Raw genomic sequence first — 17,326 nt, 5'->3', positions numbered from 1 at the left:
TAAATCTCTCACTACTCCAAGGTTTATTTTAAAAGGGACATATTTTTCTGACCTTTCCCTCTCTCTACTCCATTAATAGCATTAGGAAAGCAGAGTTATCTTTTCTTCCCCATCTTAGGCCTAGTTATCTGTTCTTGAGCATATACCCACTGCAGCAAGCAATGTCACTGGAAGATTTAAAAAGTGACCATCTCCCAAATTAACAAGTGAAGTCTAACAAACTATTAGGGCACACCTGGAATTTAGCCTTTTCAGAACTTCTTTAAAAAGTCCTCTGTTCTCCTTGATGAGCAAAACCACAACCTCTGGGACAGGAGTCCCCTGTGCTTCTCCTTTGCTACCAAAGAAATAAATATTCCTTTTTCTTTTTCTCAAAACTGTACCCTCATTATTGGATTGACATCAGGGACGAGGACCTAGTTTTCAGTAACAATGACATATATGTCTATATTCAGGACTTGCTTTTGCTCATAGATATCTTTTCTCTTATATTTCTACTTTTCTTTCCAAATTATTACTCATTATTATTTTTATGTATAGATAATATCATCATATTATTGAAAGGGAGTGACTCAAGTGCCAGAGAAGAGAATTATTTATTTCAGTTATAAGAAAGAACAAGTAATACCTCTTTTCTTACCCATCACAATGTGGTAGCTGATGTTCCTATAATAAAGGACACATTATTAAGAAAAATGTGTAGCAAGTTTACTTAGTCATTTTTTTTTTCCAGGGCCAAGGACTGAACTCAGGGCAAGCACTTTGCCACTGAGCTAAATCCCCAACCCCTACTAAATACTTTACATGATATAGGAGGTATACAAATGAAGACCAAAAGACCCAGAGAAAGCCAAGTATGTTGAAACAAGTGGATTGTTGCAGAGAAACATGATTGGACTTAAAAGGATATGCACTGAAGAAATGGATATGTCTGGAAATAACCTCCTGGAAAAAATAAAATAAAATAAAATAAAATTATCATGGAGATAGAACTGAGCATTTTCCATTGTAAACAGAAGAATACATATATTTACAACTTCACAAAAGTCCCCAAATTTTCTGCAACAGAAGCAAAATAGTTCATTTTTATGAAGAATTAGGGAGCTTATATTATAGAAATAATTAATAAAATGTATTACTGAAGGTAGTTGAGTCAGTCTATATACTTATTTAATTAAGTATGCATTTATAGACATATATATTTAAAGAATACATCATGTAAATATCATGAAAAATTTGAGAAAATTATTCAAGTATTTCTAATATGATATAAATAAAGTCAAGTACAATATGTCCCAATCATTTGACTTTTTTATTATTTTGTCATTTTCATAATATTTGACTTTAAGACACGAGAGCTAGTGAATGCACATTTGATTTACTGAAATCAATGATATGTTCCTGGATATTTGGCTTATGATATTAGAAAGTAAATCACGAACTTTGACTCTTAATATTGGGCTTTCTACTACAAAGTTTTGAACTACGTTTTCTGGTAAATTTTTACACGTTATTATTTTGATTATATCATTTTTATAATTATCTCTAGAAGGGCACATGCAAAGCATAATTCATACTATGGAGAATGTGTCAATTTACTTGATGAATTTTTATTTTAAATTGTATTATAAAACAGAAATTTTAAGTATTGGATTTTCCAGTCATAAATTTATAACTATAAATTTTGGTATATAATTACACATCAAATAATATAGTTCTTCATTAGGTTATATTCAGTACTTGATATGCCTAAAAGTTGACTTAAAAATATACTTTTAAAAAAATGTCAGCATGTATACCCAATTATTTTATATCAGAAAATATAGTACATGGGACAGTAAAATGCACACAGAATTACATCTCCAGTTTATCTCTACAATTAATATCACTTGATTTTTTTCTATAATTGTAACATTACTTAAACATGATTCAGTTCACTTATTTTAAATATTTTATGAATTTTTAATCGACACATTGCAGTCTGTAGGTTACATAATATAAACTCATAGAGATAGAAACATGCCCCATTCAATGTTCCTCAACTGTAGATATCAAAAAAGTGAGAAAGATTGATATGTTTTCAAAGAGATGAAGTCAAAACATAAATAGAAATATGTTAAAATTGTTATGAACACACAAAAAAATAATGCTTCATCTGACAATGATTTTAAGTAAGGAATCAGAGTTGTAGAGTCTTGATTAATATCATGTAATATTTTAGTTTGATTTTGCAATAGTAAAGATTCTTTAGGTTAAGGAAAGTAGAGAAAATGCTTCTGTAAAGGGTAGAATTGTCAGCCCAAATGCACAGCATTTTTGTTTTCTGGTAAAATTTATTTTTAGGTATAATGCCATGAGAATGGATGTTGGACATTCTAGGATAATGTTTTTTGTTTTGTTTTGCTTTTGGTTTTTTTTTGGTGTTGGAGATTGAACCCAGGGGCACTTAACCACTGAGCTATATCCCCAGCCCTTTTTTATATTTTATTTAGAGACAGGGTCTTGCTGAGTTTCTTATGACCTTACTAAGTTGCCGAGGCTGGCTTTGAACTCATGACCCTCCTGCCTTAGCCTCCTGTAATGAAAATTACCTCCTGTAATTTTCATTGCAATGTAATTTTTTTTTTCTAGCATGACAAAGCTATCAAAAGCAGGAGCCTAGAATAGAATTTAAAGTTCATCAATGTTATTTTCAGGCAGGCATTTCGAGCAGGTAAAACTTTTTAATGACTTGGAATTCAGACCCAAAATGAATGAACTCCCAAAATGCCCAACTGTGAGACTGTCTCATGAAGATAGCCAAAGTGCCTCTGCTCTTAATGATCACTGTATCTATATTTGGAATCTCCTTGCTGAAGTCCACTGCTCTTGATCCATGGAGAATATAATTATGAAGGAAGAAACAATTCGATACTCTCTATGAAGCTGAAATGAATACAATTCTGATATGGTAACAAGAAAAATGCTGTTTTCGGCAAGGATTACTCAGTAATGTCACTAATATAGAAGTTCTTTTCCATGTTACAGGAGACAGTCATCTTCCGTTATTTCAGATAATTTGCTTTTACCTTCTTCTGCCAGCTCTGTTCAATAGTACATCAATATTTTTCATTTTATTTCTTAATGAACTACTCCTATTTATGGTCTGATAATTTTCTTCAAAGAAGCTTTGGTGAGGGACTTGAGTATTCAAGTTTTCATTAATTAGTAGTTGTTTAGAATGTGTTAGCTAACTATGTAGAAATTTTCTGTTTTGCTTTTGTTGTTCATTTGTTTTGGGGAGAGTTGGTACTCAAACCCACAATCTCACAAATACTCGGCAAGTTCTCTACAACTGAGAACACCATTAGTCATTTCTCAATCATCACAACTAGGGAGATTAGAAGAAGTAGCTGAAAATAATTGTATGCAATTTTAAAATCACTAAAACTCATTCAACAAAAATTTAAACAGCTCTTTTAAAATTCAGATGAGCAGTCTAAGACTACTGGAATATTCTATTCAGTTATGTATAATGTATGAATACACTAAATATAAATTTGATGAATCGTGAGAATCTCTTCTCTTCAAAAGTTTCAAATTATTTTTTGTTTTATATATTGTTTTCCATCTGAGCTCCAAAATGTTTTAGGAGTTCATTTTGAGTAGTGAAAGAGAATTCTAACTAATAAATTCCACACACTACTTGTTTCATTTGTAGTCTTCCATAACCGAAAATTGATTTGAAAATAACTAATGAAAACTATAACAATTAAGTAGAATTTTTACATTTACTATTGATTATTTTTATGAACAGAGCACTAAAAAGGGTTTATGTGACGTTATTATCTCTTTTATTTAAATAGGATATAATGACAGTTTATTAAACATAAATACTATTTTTCTAGTCTATTATATCTAAAGGAAAAATGAAGGAGCAAATAAGCAATATGTCCTTAGGAAGTCCACCTTTGGGTACAGCAGTTCTCAATTTTGATTGTATAGAAAAATGACCTGAAGTGTTTGTGTTTCAATTACTCCCTACAAATACTTTTTGACGAAGTAATTCTGAATGGGGTCCCTGGAGTCTGTTTTTTAACATTGTCAAGTGACTAAGATGTTGGTGGAACAATGTTACATTATTCAGGATATGTAGAAGAATGGGGGAACTTTAGATATGTAGAAGGAAATGAGAGGGAATGGGGTATGAAAATGGTGGAATGAGACAGACATTATTACCCTATGTACATGTATGATTACACGAATGGTATTAATCTACATTGTGCACAACCATAGAAACGAAATGATGTAAACCATTTGTGTACAATGAATCAAAATGCAGTCTGTAAAAAATTAAAAGATAAATAAAAAATAAAAAAAGAATACGTAAGTGAACAGACAACACATGTATAAGCAATTATAAGGTGACAAATACCATCTGTATGAAGCAGTTAAATGAGAGATCAAACAAGTTTAAGTAAGAAACAAGAAGACAGTCATGTTCTTCAACCCCATTCAATTCTTTGTAGAATTAGGCTGTAAATAGTAATACAGGTGCACACCTGTAATCCCAATTATTTGGGACGCTAAATTAGGAGGGTGGCAAGTTAAAGGCCAGCCTGGGCAACTTAACAAGACCCTGTCTCAAAATTAAAAAAATAAAAAGGGCTGGGGATGTAGCTCAGTGGTACAGTGTCCCTCAGTTCAATCCCCACTATTGAAAGAAAAGGAAAAAAAAAAAAAAAAAAAAAGGAAAGAGAAAAGAAACAAGGACTATTTCAAAGACAAAATGACTTTTCAACTAAATAATAAAGTGAACATTTGACTTTTGAAAAGGAATGTCCATTCCATAAAGGGGAGAGAACTTTTAAAAAAATGGAAAAAAAAAAAAGATATTGTTAACTTAGAGAATAGTAAGAAGACTATAGAAAAGAAAAAAGAGGACACAGAGTATTAGTAGCAAATATTGAAAAATTATGTAAGAAAAATAATGTCAGTGTAGAATAACATTTAATTTCATACTATGATGTCTGTATATTATACAAATGGCAAAACAATGTGAAGGAATAAAATGATCTCATCTGGAGTTTTCAAAAATGCAATTTCATTAGTAAATCTCACAGAAATGTGAAAACTGAGAAATGGAAAAGGTTTTTAGATTGAGATATTTTGTTTCATTTTGTACTTAGGAAAATTTAGGAAATATATCCTGCTACAAATTTTATATAACAAAAACAACATGGTTCAATGTTAAGCTAAAAATAGCATAGTTCTAGAAGAATATTTCAATTTAAAGACACGGGATGTCAACTTTCACTTTTAACAAATAAAAAATACTTCGAATTCAATTATTTATTTTGTTAGTACATTAAGAAATTTTGAACAAAATTTAATTAATACGATCAATGAAATAGACAAAAATTAACAAGTTGATCAAAGTGCTATATGTCTGTAAGTCTAGTTACCTGGAGGCTGAGGAAGGAAAATAACAAGATGGAAGCCAGTACAGAACAACTTAGCAAGATTTTGTCTCAAATAAAATGCAAAGGGATTGTGATGTAGTTCAGTGGTACAGGGCTTGCCTAGAGTGCATAAGGTCCTGGATTTAATTCCAGTACTGCAAAACCAAACAAATCAAATTTCTAAACATCTTCCAAGTAAACGTGTCCTACATGGCTGATGATTCTGTGCAAAAGGAAATAGCACAAGATAATCCAGAAACTTTTAGGCCCAATCTATAATTAAATATCAACTTAGTTCCAAAGAAGTTATGAAGAAAAGCATTTGGACATATGTACACATGCTTTAGAGTTTGGGAATCTTAAAAACTGAGTAGTAAATTGTAATTCTTCATTAATTTACAATGAATACCCCTCGGGATGAGGAAAGGTCAGTAACACAGTGGGCTTTCCTGTTTCCAAGTGCCAAATACTTGACTGTGAGTTGAGGCAGTTAGTGATGCCATATATTCTGGGCAATGCATGCATCCACATATGTATTTATCCTAAACATCCTAAACCAACTAACCCCATTCAATTCTCTGTAGAATTAGGCTGTAAGTAGTAAGAGTTCACCTTGTGCCAAGAATGAGATGTGGAAATAGTGTCACCTTTAATTAAGTAATTTATTGAATTTTGAATTAAACATGCTCAGGTCAACTTTTCCTTCTGTTTTGAAAACATATTGTGTCTTCAAGTTGTTCTATAAAGGAGAGGAAAGAGCAACTCACTTTCTGCCTCAGCATAAGTACTATGTTTAAGAGTGATTACATCCCAGCCTACAGAAGTGAGGCCTCTGGGGGCTCTGTAAAACAGATCATGGGTAGTACGAAGTGGATCAGGGTGTGGGGAGAACAAGCCAGCACAGACTCTAGAGAAGTCTGGACTAGTCTAGAGATGGGCTTAGAGACGGACATGAGTTTGGATTATAAATTTCACGATCCACCTTAAATATCAGCAGAAAGGAAACAAATTCAAACAAATTTGTGTAGAGGGGTGTGAAAGCATGGCTTCACATATTGCTCAGATAATATAGTAGATTTTTTCCATCATATACCGTTGAATGGATAATGCTTACTGACCAGGCAAAGCGTCCTGTGTTTGGTCCTGCTTATGTGTACTCTTTTCAACGCTCCTGTTAGCCTTTGGAATAAAGGTTAAGAAGAGAAGTGGGAATCAATGGAATTTAAATACACACTAAAACAGTAATAATTAAGCTTATGTCAAGTAATTCTATTGTCTTAAACATAAGATCACTTCAATGGGGACCACATGTTTATGGAAACCCACAGGACGTCTCTTGTTAGTCCTTACTCTTCATCAGCTTTAGATGGCCTGAGATTCAGAGACTTAGTTGAAAGTAGATTGTCTGCTTTCTGGAGTTTATTTAATCAATTGGAGTGTTAGTATTCTCATCAGCAAATCTGGATAATGATGTATGACTTTAAGGATGGTCATGAGAAATAAATTAGTTGTGCAAATCTGATCAGTGAAACATGCATAAAAATTATTTTCATGTGTTATATCACAGTAATTTGCTCACTAAATATAGTTCTAATATCATGGCCCTCCAAGCTAAACATGAAATAGGTTAAAAAATTTTTAAATCATAGAATTTTTAACTTAGAATACAAAAAAGAAATAATTTCTAGTCTTGATACACTGCTTTTTTTATACATAGTTCCTATAAATATATTTAAAAGTTTACACTCAGGAAAACTTAAATAGTCATTTACGGAGATATAATCATGGTACAAATAAGCACATGTATTCTCCTTTCACAAGAACTAGCAAAGCACTTTTATAAAAAATAGGCAGTTCACTGAACGAAGTTCTTTGTACCATGATTATATCTCCATAAATAAATCTCTTCTAGATTCATGTAAATATATAAATCCTGTGAGTATTTTATTTTTAGATATGTATAGCAAACCTTTAAAAATATTTTCTTTAGCAGACTTGGTGGTACATGCCTGTAACCCCAGAGGTTTGGGAGGTTGAGGCAGTTAGATGGAGAGTTCAAAGCCAGCCTCAGCAAATTAGCAAGACTACAAACAACTTAGTAAGATGCTGTTTCTAAATAAAATACAAAATAGGGCTGGGGATGTGGCTCAGTGATTGAGTGTCCCTGAGTTCAATTCCTGGTAACCATCCCCAACTTTTTTTTAATAAATATAAATTTTTTCTCTTATGTCCCAATACTTTGTTTATTGCAACACTTTCTTATAGAAAAAAAAAATCTACTACTTTTTAAGTCAATAGTGGCTGACTTTTTAATGTACTAGCTTAACTTGCACATTTTCTGATTCTGTATTATTTATTCAGAGTTGCTATGCATGTGCAAGTTTTGATTTTTGTTGCCTGTTTTTGATATATTTCCATAGGTTGAAATAGGAAAACAAAAATGATGACTTGGATGTTTTGTAATTATATTGTGGTTTTTGTAGTTATATTGTGTTTCTTGATGCATAGGCACTTGGTATTAAAGGTAGAATGAGCTAGTGACCTATGCTGATGTTAGGCAATGTCATCATATTTCTCCTGTAGGTAGGTCCGGTATTTATCCACACCGTTGAAGAAAACCCTGCGCTGTAGGAGCAAAAGCTGCCTACTGCACACTTAAGGTTTTATATAGGAAACTTAGAAGAGTCTATTACTGATATAGTCATAATTAGGTGAATAGCTACCTGCACAGCTGAAGCATGTATGAGGTGATTTTGTAATAGTGTTGGCATTTCAGTTTTTATCAAGTATTATGGTGTACAAAAGGAATATAAAGCAGTATTTCATCTTAAAGAAGTTGATGACAAACTTCCCCAGAAAAATTGGCCATTAGAAGAAAGAATTGGGTTATACGTTTAGGACAAATATTCTCTCAAAATGTGATAAAATCATACTCAACAGTATAGAACTTACTGGTTACTATAGACTGCTAGTTATCATAAATGGTTTTCATAGAAAAGGCCATTATGTTTAAAACACTTTCTCCTAAACAATGGCAATGACCACCTCAGGAGTTCATGTAATGTACAGATAAGGTCCACTGTGAATGTTACTGTATACTTTGATTATGAGATAATTAGTTAAATTATTTCCAATATTCCATGGTACTTTTTTTTTTCTCTGCTATGATGCTACATATTTTATCACAAATCTCAATATTTTATAATGTGGGGGATAGGGGAAATGAAACAAAAAAATACACAACATCTTTCTTTACTTTTCTGAGAATGGCAGAAAAATTCACTCTAGTATCAGAACTAAATATATCAAGCTCAAGAAAATGAGTGACCAAGCAACCCACAAAGCTGACTTGAGTGAAGAATATCAGGGGAAAATCATAGAGAGTGATTAAAGCCTTGCAGTGTTCCTCTAACAGTGTACAACCGTCTGGAGGGACCAGGCCTCAGAATCCTGGCAAGTGTCTTGATTCTTTAATTATGGGACTTTCAAACCCCATGATGGGGAAAAATTTGACCCCTCTACTAATGTAATCAAAAGCAGCAAACTGCTAAGTCTTGGACTTCCAATTATCCTTTTCTCCTAACTCAGCATATTTGGAGCACTTCAGCCACTCCCCAGGAATGGCAGAAGACTTGGGTGAGTTTGGGTAGAAGGCTTGTTGCAGCATGCAGACTGGTGGAATAGTGGTCAGATGCCCTACTACAGCATTCTCCCTGGGTTGCTCACCTAAAGCAACTACCATTAGCATATTTTCCAAAACTCTATAGGACACCAGTTCTCTCTAGAAAAGTAAAACTTTACTTCTTTTCAAGTCCCAAAATGTGATCTCTATCTAATACTAGCAACTTATTTTACTTAAATCAGTAAGAATTGTGAGTCTAAGTAGTGCCCATGCTGTTAGACACACTAAAAGACAAAAGAGTCTATAATGGAAGGGAATTAAAAAAATAAATCCTTAATGACTTTGGCTAAATTATGGGTAAAGGGAGCCCAAATCTGCCCAATGGAACAATCCCAAGATGAAGATAGATTGAAGCTTAGTGATTGCTTTATAAATGGTACCATTACACTGCTAGTGTTGAACAGTGATTTGCAGGAATGTATCAAGTGGTGTAATAGCCATGTGGTTGGAGAAGTGGGGAGAATGAAATAGGGAAAAAAAATGTTTTAGCAGTTACTGCTTGGAAAGCTCACAAATGTGGAGAATTTGTCATAATTCACGTATATATTGATTTGTGTGTTTACACACACACACACACACACATAAATTTGTGATAAATTACTTTGCTATCAGACCACTTTTAAGCCTAAGTTGTATGAAACTCAGTCATAATCCATCTCTTTTTTCTTATGTAAACTTCCCCTCTATAATTGGTTGTTTGCGATATACCCAGTTTATTCCTCATTTCACTGATCAAAACCCAACACATTCCATACTGTGACAAACAGATAAAAAATAAATAAATAAACAAATGGCTAACATTGAACTAGTACCAATTTACCCAATTTTAGAATACATAGGGTAGGAAATCCTTTCTAAATCATTTTATAAGAGAAAACTGCTGAATAATAAGTAATGATGAAGAGATTGTAAGAAAACTACATATATTCTTCAAATAAAAAGTTTTAAAAATTAGATTTATTATATAAAAGGAAAAATGTGTCATGATAAATTATATTTAACTCAACAATGTAAAGTTGATTTAAACTTCTAAAATTAGCTGATGTAATTCACCCTACTAACAGCCTAAAAGCAAAAAATTAAACATATGACAATAGAAGCAAAAAAAAAAAAAAATGACAATATCTTACACCCAGTTATGATTAAAATCCCTCTGCAACTAGAAATGTAAGAGAATGCCTAAACCTGACAAAGGATATGTACAAAAAAATCCATAGTTAGTGTTATACCCTGTGGTGAAAGTGACTATTATTACTCTAAAACAGGAAGCATGCCAAGGATTTGTTCTCTCACACATTCTTTTAAGCATTATGTCACAGCTCATAGTCAGTGCCATACAGCAAATGGAAAATAAAATGTAAACCTCTAAGGGATTAAAAGTATAAGGAATCTATCCACAAAATAACTAATAAAACTACTAAGTAGATCAAGCATATTGCAGGTTAAAAGTACAGTATATATTATCAACTGTGGTTACCAACAGAATAAGTAACAAAATTTTGAAAAAAACATTATAGAATATGTTATTCTAATGAATAATTTTAACAAGAGATACACTCTCCGCAGTGACTTTTCTCTGAGCCTGTGGGGAGGAGGGAGGGAGGAGGGAATGTAGGAACTGGGGTCCCTGGAGCAGGAGCTTCATGCAGCGCTCTCGCCTCAGGTCCTGCGTGGGTGAGGGAAAGAGTTCCTGTTGGAGGGATGGGCCAGCTGTAAACTAATCGCTAAGAAATTTATTTAATAGAAAAAAACCACAGGAGACAATTATCTTTTGAATCAGGGGGCATGATGGATTGAGCCATGCTAAGGATATGGCCCTAACAAAAAAATGGAGCCCGTGCTTTGTTTATTTACAGCACTACAGATCAAAGGGGGACCTATAGGAGCTTCTTCCCTGAGAAACAGGATGGATGGAGTTAAGCAAGTCATTTGATTGTAGTGGTCCATTTGGCACACCTAGGACATGCAAACTCTGGGGGTGAGCCACTCTGCAGGGAAACCACATAGTGTAGGCAATCTGGAATAATAGTTCATATTTGCCAATTTCTGAGAGCCAGATTCTCAGGTCGGATGGCCCAACCAAGTCTGGTTTTATTTGCAGGCCACAGATGGCGCTCCATACAGCACCACTTCTACAAAGTTCAGGAGCCCTGGAAAGGAGCCATAATAGTAGAACAGGAGAAAGAGAGGGAGAGAGGGTAAAGTGGAAGAATCTCACTTTAATTCTAACCCAGCTTCTGGCCTTCTATGCCCACAGTCTCAGAATAGATTGAGAACACAATGTTCACCAATAAGATGAATGATCCAGCTGTTGCTGGAGATGAGCTGTGGGCTAGTTCCAACTCATTACACCCCCCTGCTGACAGTGCCTGCCTCAGTGTCCCTGCCCTCAGGTACCAACATGGACACAGAGTCCAAGTCAAACCAGCTGACCCCACACAGCCAGGTATCTGTTACCCAGAATATTAGCATGTCCCTGTGCTATCTACAGCTGATGTGTGCTGGAATCTCCTATTTTCAGAGTGGAGAAGAGAAGGGAATCAATCAAGAGGTCCTGGTTTGGTCATCACATCTCCTCAGGCTCTCTTGTGACCACAGCCTCATCAGGTCAGACCTTCCCCATTTCAGCTCCTGATTGTCTCAGTTCTCCCCACTGGCTCACAAGCCCTGCAGGCGGTCCCTGACCTCTTCAAGAAGATAGTATCAACCTTAACTGAAGAAGGAGGTGGAGGTGGTGGTGGAGGTAGCAATGGGGTTCCTAAGCTACCCCTCTCCCCCAGGGTTGCCTGAGATGAATGACTCGTATGTCCTCTCCCCTGAGGATGATGATGACCATCAGAGAGATTGCAAGACATACAGGTGCCAGTTATGCTCACTGACATTCTACTTAAAGTTGAAGATGCAGATCCACTCCAAGTTACACACTGAAACCAAGCCCCAGGAGTTCCCACACTATTCCAAGACCTTCGCCAACAGCTCCTACCTGGCCCAGCATCTCCATATATACTCAGGAGCTAAGTCCTATAGTTGTAACTTATGTAAGAACTCCTTCTGCCAGATCTTCCACCTTCAGCAGCACACCCAGATCCACTCCAAGATACACACGGAGACCATCAAACCCCACAAATACTAGTACTGCTCCACTTCTACAATACTTCCTCCCTGGCCCAGCACCTCTGTGTCCACTTGGGGTTCAAGCCCTACATCTATTCCTAGTGCCAGAAGTTCTCCCACCAGCTCTCCCACCTCCAGCAACAAACACAAATCCACATCAGTGATAGACCATACAAATGTGCACACCCAGGCTGTGAGAAAGCCATTGCACAACTCTCCAATCTGCAGGTCCACAGACAGCAGCACAACAAAGATATATCTTTCAAGTTCCACAACTGTCATCAGATGTACACAGACACAGCCACACTAGAGGTGCACCTACCTACACATACGGTGAAGCATGCCAAGGTGTACACCTGCACTATCTGTAGTCTGGCATAAACATCAGAAACATACCTTATGAAACATGCACAAACACAACCCTCCTGATCTCCAGCAACAGGTACAGGCAGCAGCAGTGGCAGTGACCCAGGATCACGTGTAAGCTCAAGCTCAAGTTCAAGCCCAGACCCAAGCCCAAGCCCAAGACTCCCAGGCATCACAGCAGCAGCAACCACAGAAACAGTAGCCACAGCCACCACACTTCCAGTCCCCTGGGGCAGTCCCCCGGGGTGGGGGCTCGTAGGGCAGCACCCCAGACTGAGGTTGGTGGGACATCAACCCCAACTCTCCACCCCAGTGTTCCTTTGACCTGATCCCCCCTATGAGGTGGCAGAGCATCAAAAGGACATCTGCCTCACTGCCACCACCAGCACCATCCAGTTGGAGCACCTTGCCATTTCTTAGAGATCTGTGCTGCCACCCATTGGGAATATCCGCATTTATCATTTCCTTATTGTGAAAACTTTCAATATCCTTTCTTTAACTTTTTGAAATGTACACTGAATTATTGTTATCTATAGCCATCCAATATTATGATTTGGATCTATAATGTCCCCCTCAAAATCTCATGTTTTGAAAGCATAATTCCCAGTAAAGCAAGGTTCACAGATTTAGATAATGGTTAGGGCTCTGACCTCATCAGTACCTTAATCCATCAACAGCTGAATGGTCTACTGGGTTATAATATGGCTGGCGGAAGTAGGCCCAAGCATGGCCTTTGATTGTATTTGTCACTAGTCCATCCCTCCTCTCCCCACTACCTCACTTTCCCAGCTTCCTGGCTGCCATGAGCTGAGCAACTTTCTGGTACCATGCCCTTTAATCATGATGTTTTGCCTCACATCAATCCCAGAGCAAAAGAGTTGGGTGACCATGGAATAAAACCTATGAAACTATGAGTCAAAATAAGTTTTCAGGCACTTTGGTCATAGTTATGAAACACAGTCTAACACAAATTGGAACTACGTAGGGTCATTGCTGTGATTATATCTGACCACGTGGTTTAGAAGCATTTGAAACTGTTTTGAGTGATGAATTTGCAAAATTTTGGGAATAAAGATTGGAGAAGTCTTAGAATGTTCTAAGCAGAGGTTAGTGGGTAATTCTGGTTGAAGACCAAAAGAATAGAATGCTCATAGGAATGCATACCCTAAATACTGAGCTCATGAAGTTTCAGAAGGGAATGAGGACTCTATCAAATTTGCTTGAGGTCATTCATACAAAGAACTTGTCTACATTTTCCCCAAGTTTGAGATTTTCTATGAGGTTAAATTGAAAAATGATGGATTAATTAATCTGCATCAGAGCATTCAGGCAATGGCACATGTTTTTCCCGTGGCTTTTATCCAGGTTTACTTTGAGAATCAAGAGGAAAAAGCAAAGCACAAGGTTGTAGAAAACTTTAATATTAGCCAAAGAAGAATCACATGTAAAATTGGAACCATCAAAGGCATAACTGTTGAGATTATCACCACTAAAAGAATTTAAGTATTTTGTCCAGAGACAGTAGGAAAGGTGCCTTGAGAGCAGCTCAGGAATCTGCAAGACCACAACCATGGCAAACTCTAGTGTGCAAAAGTGAAAACTCTTTTAAAAAGAGACCCTGTTCATACAATGACACCTCAGAAATTATTTCATGCTGATTAGTCACCCAGGAATTCAGAGGTCACTGCAGGGACCAAAGGGGGGCGGTCTACTGCCTCAACTAATGGCAGAACATGGTGTATTTTGTAGGAATGTAAGGTTCTGTCTTTAAGGGGTCATTTAGGCTTCCCTTGGAATTTTACAGGAGGCCTGGGAGATCAGGAAATGTATAGTGGTTATTGTAAGCCCTGAAGGAAGCCCTGTGGTGAATAAAACTGTGAGATGAAATAGAAGTTGGAATAGAGACTCCAGTAATTAAGAGATGTCAGTAGTGTGGAACATCTGCCAAGAAGAGCTTCAGGGTAGACACAGAGCCAGCCTAAGAGAGAGGTCACATGGGCTGCAACCAGCAACTCCAAAGGGGTGGGGCTGCCCAAGTCATTTGGAGCTCATATATCCCCACCATGTGCCCCAGATGCCAGATGTGGAGCTACAGGACTTGTTTGCTCATCTGGGCTTTGGTTTTGTTTTCGTCTTATTCCTTCTTTCCGCATCCCATTCCTCTCTTTTAGAATGGGTATGTTTATTCAGTGCCACTTTAAGTTGAGTGCATATAAGTTGCTTTTGATTTTTAAATGGGTTCAGAGCTAAGAGTTTGCCTTCAGGCTCAGGAGAGCCTTCAAACTTGGACTTTTTAATACTGCTAGAACTGTTAAAATAATGGGGGCTGTTGGAGATGAACTGAATAAAATTTGTACTGTGGGATGACATGAGCTTTTGGCAGCCAGGGACAGAATGTAGTAGTTTGTATATGAGATGTCCTCTCAGTAGCTCATGTTAGGAAATAAAGAAATGTTTGGAGGTGAAATGTATGAGGACTATAAACTCATAATCATAATGAATAAACTACTGGTTGATAACCATAGGCAGATCAGGCATTGTTAGATTAAGTAGGTCATGGAGGGCATCCCCTGAGGGATTATATTTTGTCTCTGGCTCCTTGTTCTCTTTCTACTCTCTGATTGCCATGAACCGAGCAGTTTTCCTGCACAACACCCTTCTACTATCACTTTGGGCCCAGAGCAAAAGAGCCTGTTGAATGTAGACTGAATCTCTGAAACCATGAGCAAAAATAGGGTTTACAATGTATAAATTGTTCTTGTCATGTACTGTGGTTACTGAATGAAAAGGTGTATTCTCTTAAATGTTTATTGTTTGGGGATCAGCTTAGTGATAGAGCACTTGCTTATCATTGGCAAGATCTGGGCTTGGTTCCAGCACCATAAGAAAAAACAGTGTATGGCTATGAAATTTGGTATGACAGAGCATATTCATTAACATGGCTTTGGTATGATAAGTCACTGACAAGTTGCTATTGCCAATATCAAACTCTATCCACTTCCCGAAATGAGATTCAATCCAAATTTTCCATCTACTTAAGGATATTACTTTATGATAGCAGAAAAGAGAAGAGAGAATGAGGTATATGGATCTTGATCTATGTAACATAGTTTAAAATTCCTGATGTCTCCCTATTTCCTGATTCCTTAGTACCTAACAGAAAGCCAAAATGAATCTACCAGGACTTGATGATATTGACACTTACTGCTAGCATCAATAAAATATTTCAAGCATCCTACAATGAAGAATACATTATTTAATGTGTTCAACCACTGTAATCTCAATCCCTGATTGAGCTGTTCTAGAAATAGTTTGTGCTAGAATCTCATGGATTAATAGTTAAGGAATGGCTACTAATACCATGTCTGGTGGTACAGGATGGGGTTCCTAGAACATTAAGAATATTTCACTCGCTGAATGACTTTCACCCACAAAATGAAATAGGAAAGCTTTCTAGAGAAGGTAAATCCTTAATTTATAGGCTCTTTACAAATATCTATCAGTTAAATATGAAATAGATGTATAAGAGGAATTGGGGAAGAAATGGATAGAAGAACTTCTTAACTAAATAATTTTCAAATATATAGAATTATGTTTCTTCTAAAGGGGATAAAAAATTTTATGATAATATTTCATCATTTCCATAAATACATTTGTTACCTATCTATATCAAACTACAGAAATATAGTGGCAAATTCCTAAATCTATGTATTCAAAATGTCTACTTATTTCTTTGTTATCACCAAAGCACTTTGGTAATTTTTTTATCAATTATTATTCTATACTTTTATTATGCTGAAGATTCCTTGTGGTAGAGATAGTAGCATGATTACATATAACACATAACATAATTTGACACATTAGTAATAAAACTCAGGATAATCCAGCTATTTTAATATCCTAAGATTAAAAACTTAACTCCATCTGCAACTATAATTCATTTTTTTCAAGTAGTATACCTCACACAGTTTACAAGAACGGAGATATGAATATCTCCCTGAAGGAATGTTAAACTATATCTGAAAGAAACTTAGTTCTTCTGTCAGTTGAGGTTCTCCAAACCTAATTTAACACAATTCCCGAGAGTGAAATGATTATCGTATGTACTCTTGTACATGTTTTCCTACTTTTTTCCTCACTAATCTTCAGAGATAAACACAGTAAGAAGCAAACAAGATGCTCATCATTACCTGGATGAGATGATGAATGAGTAAATGAAAGTTTGTTTTAGTCTGCTTTTTCATTGCTATGATAAAAAGATCTGATAAGAAAAATTAGAGGAGAAAAATTGTTTGGAGTCTCAGGGTTTCAGGGGTCTCAGTACAAAGATGATGAACTCTGTTCCTTGGGACCTGAGGTGAGACTATTATGGCAGAGGAAAGCAGATGGGGACATGGCACCAGAAAACAGAGGGAGAAAGAATCGATTCACCTCTAATTTTCTTGCATCGTCTCATACATGAGTTCTTGGGGGATACCTCATATCTAAATCATAATAGACCGTGTTTGTATAAATTTAATCCCAAGTTAAATGTCTGCTTATATATATATACTCTCCTAAAGGAAAACAAAATATGCTTGCTAAATTATGGCTGCAATTTTGCAACAAATGTTTTTCTTTGATTTCTTTTTCTTTTTCCAGATATTCATATTTTTTCAGGAGAAATGTAAATATTAAATACTAAATACAGGTAGTTTGTACTTTAAAAATCTCTAGGAGAGTA

The 17,326-nt window shown here is 35.8% G+C and overlaps 1 pseudogene; it reads left to right on the top strand.

Moving 5' to 3' along the window:
* Window positions 1-5,842: 5,842 nt before the first annotated feature.
* Window positions 5,843-13,023, top strand: LOC124993569 (zinc finger protein 384-like; annotated as a pseudogene).
* The last annotated feature ends 4,303 nt before the right edge of the window (window positions 13,024-17,326 follow it).

Source organism: Sciurus carolinensis, chromosome 9 (genome assembly GCF_902686445.1).
Source record: "Sciurus carolinensis chromosome 9, mSciCar1.2, whole genome shotgun sequence".
In the NCBI taxonomy this organism is placed as follows: Eukaryota; Metazoa; Chordata; class Mammalia; order Rodentia; family Sciuridae; genus Sciurus; species Sciurus carolinensis.
This window is presented reverse-complemented; position numbering and strand designations above follow the sequence as displayed.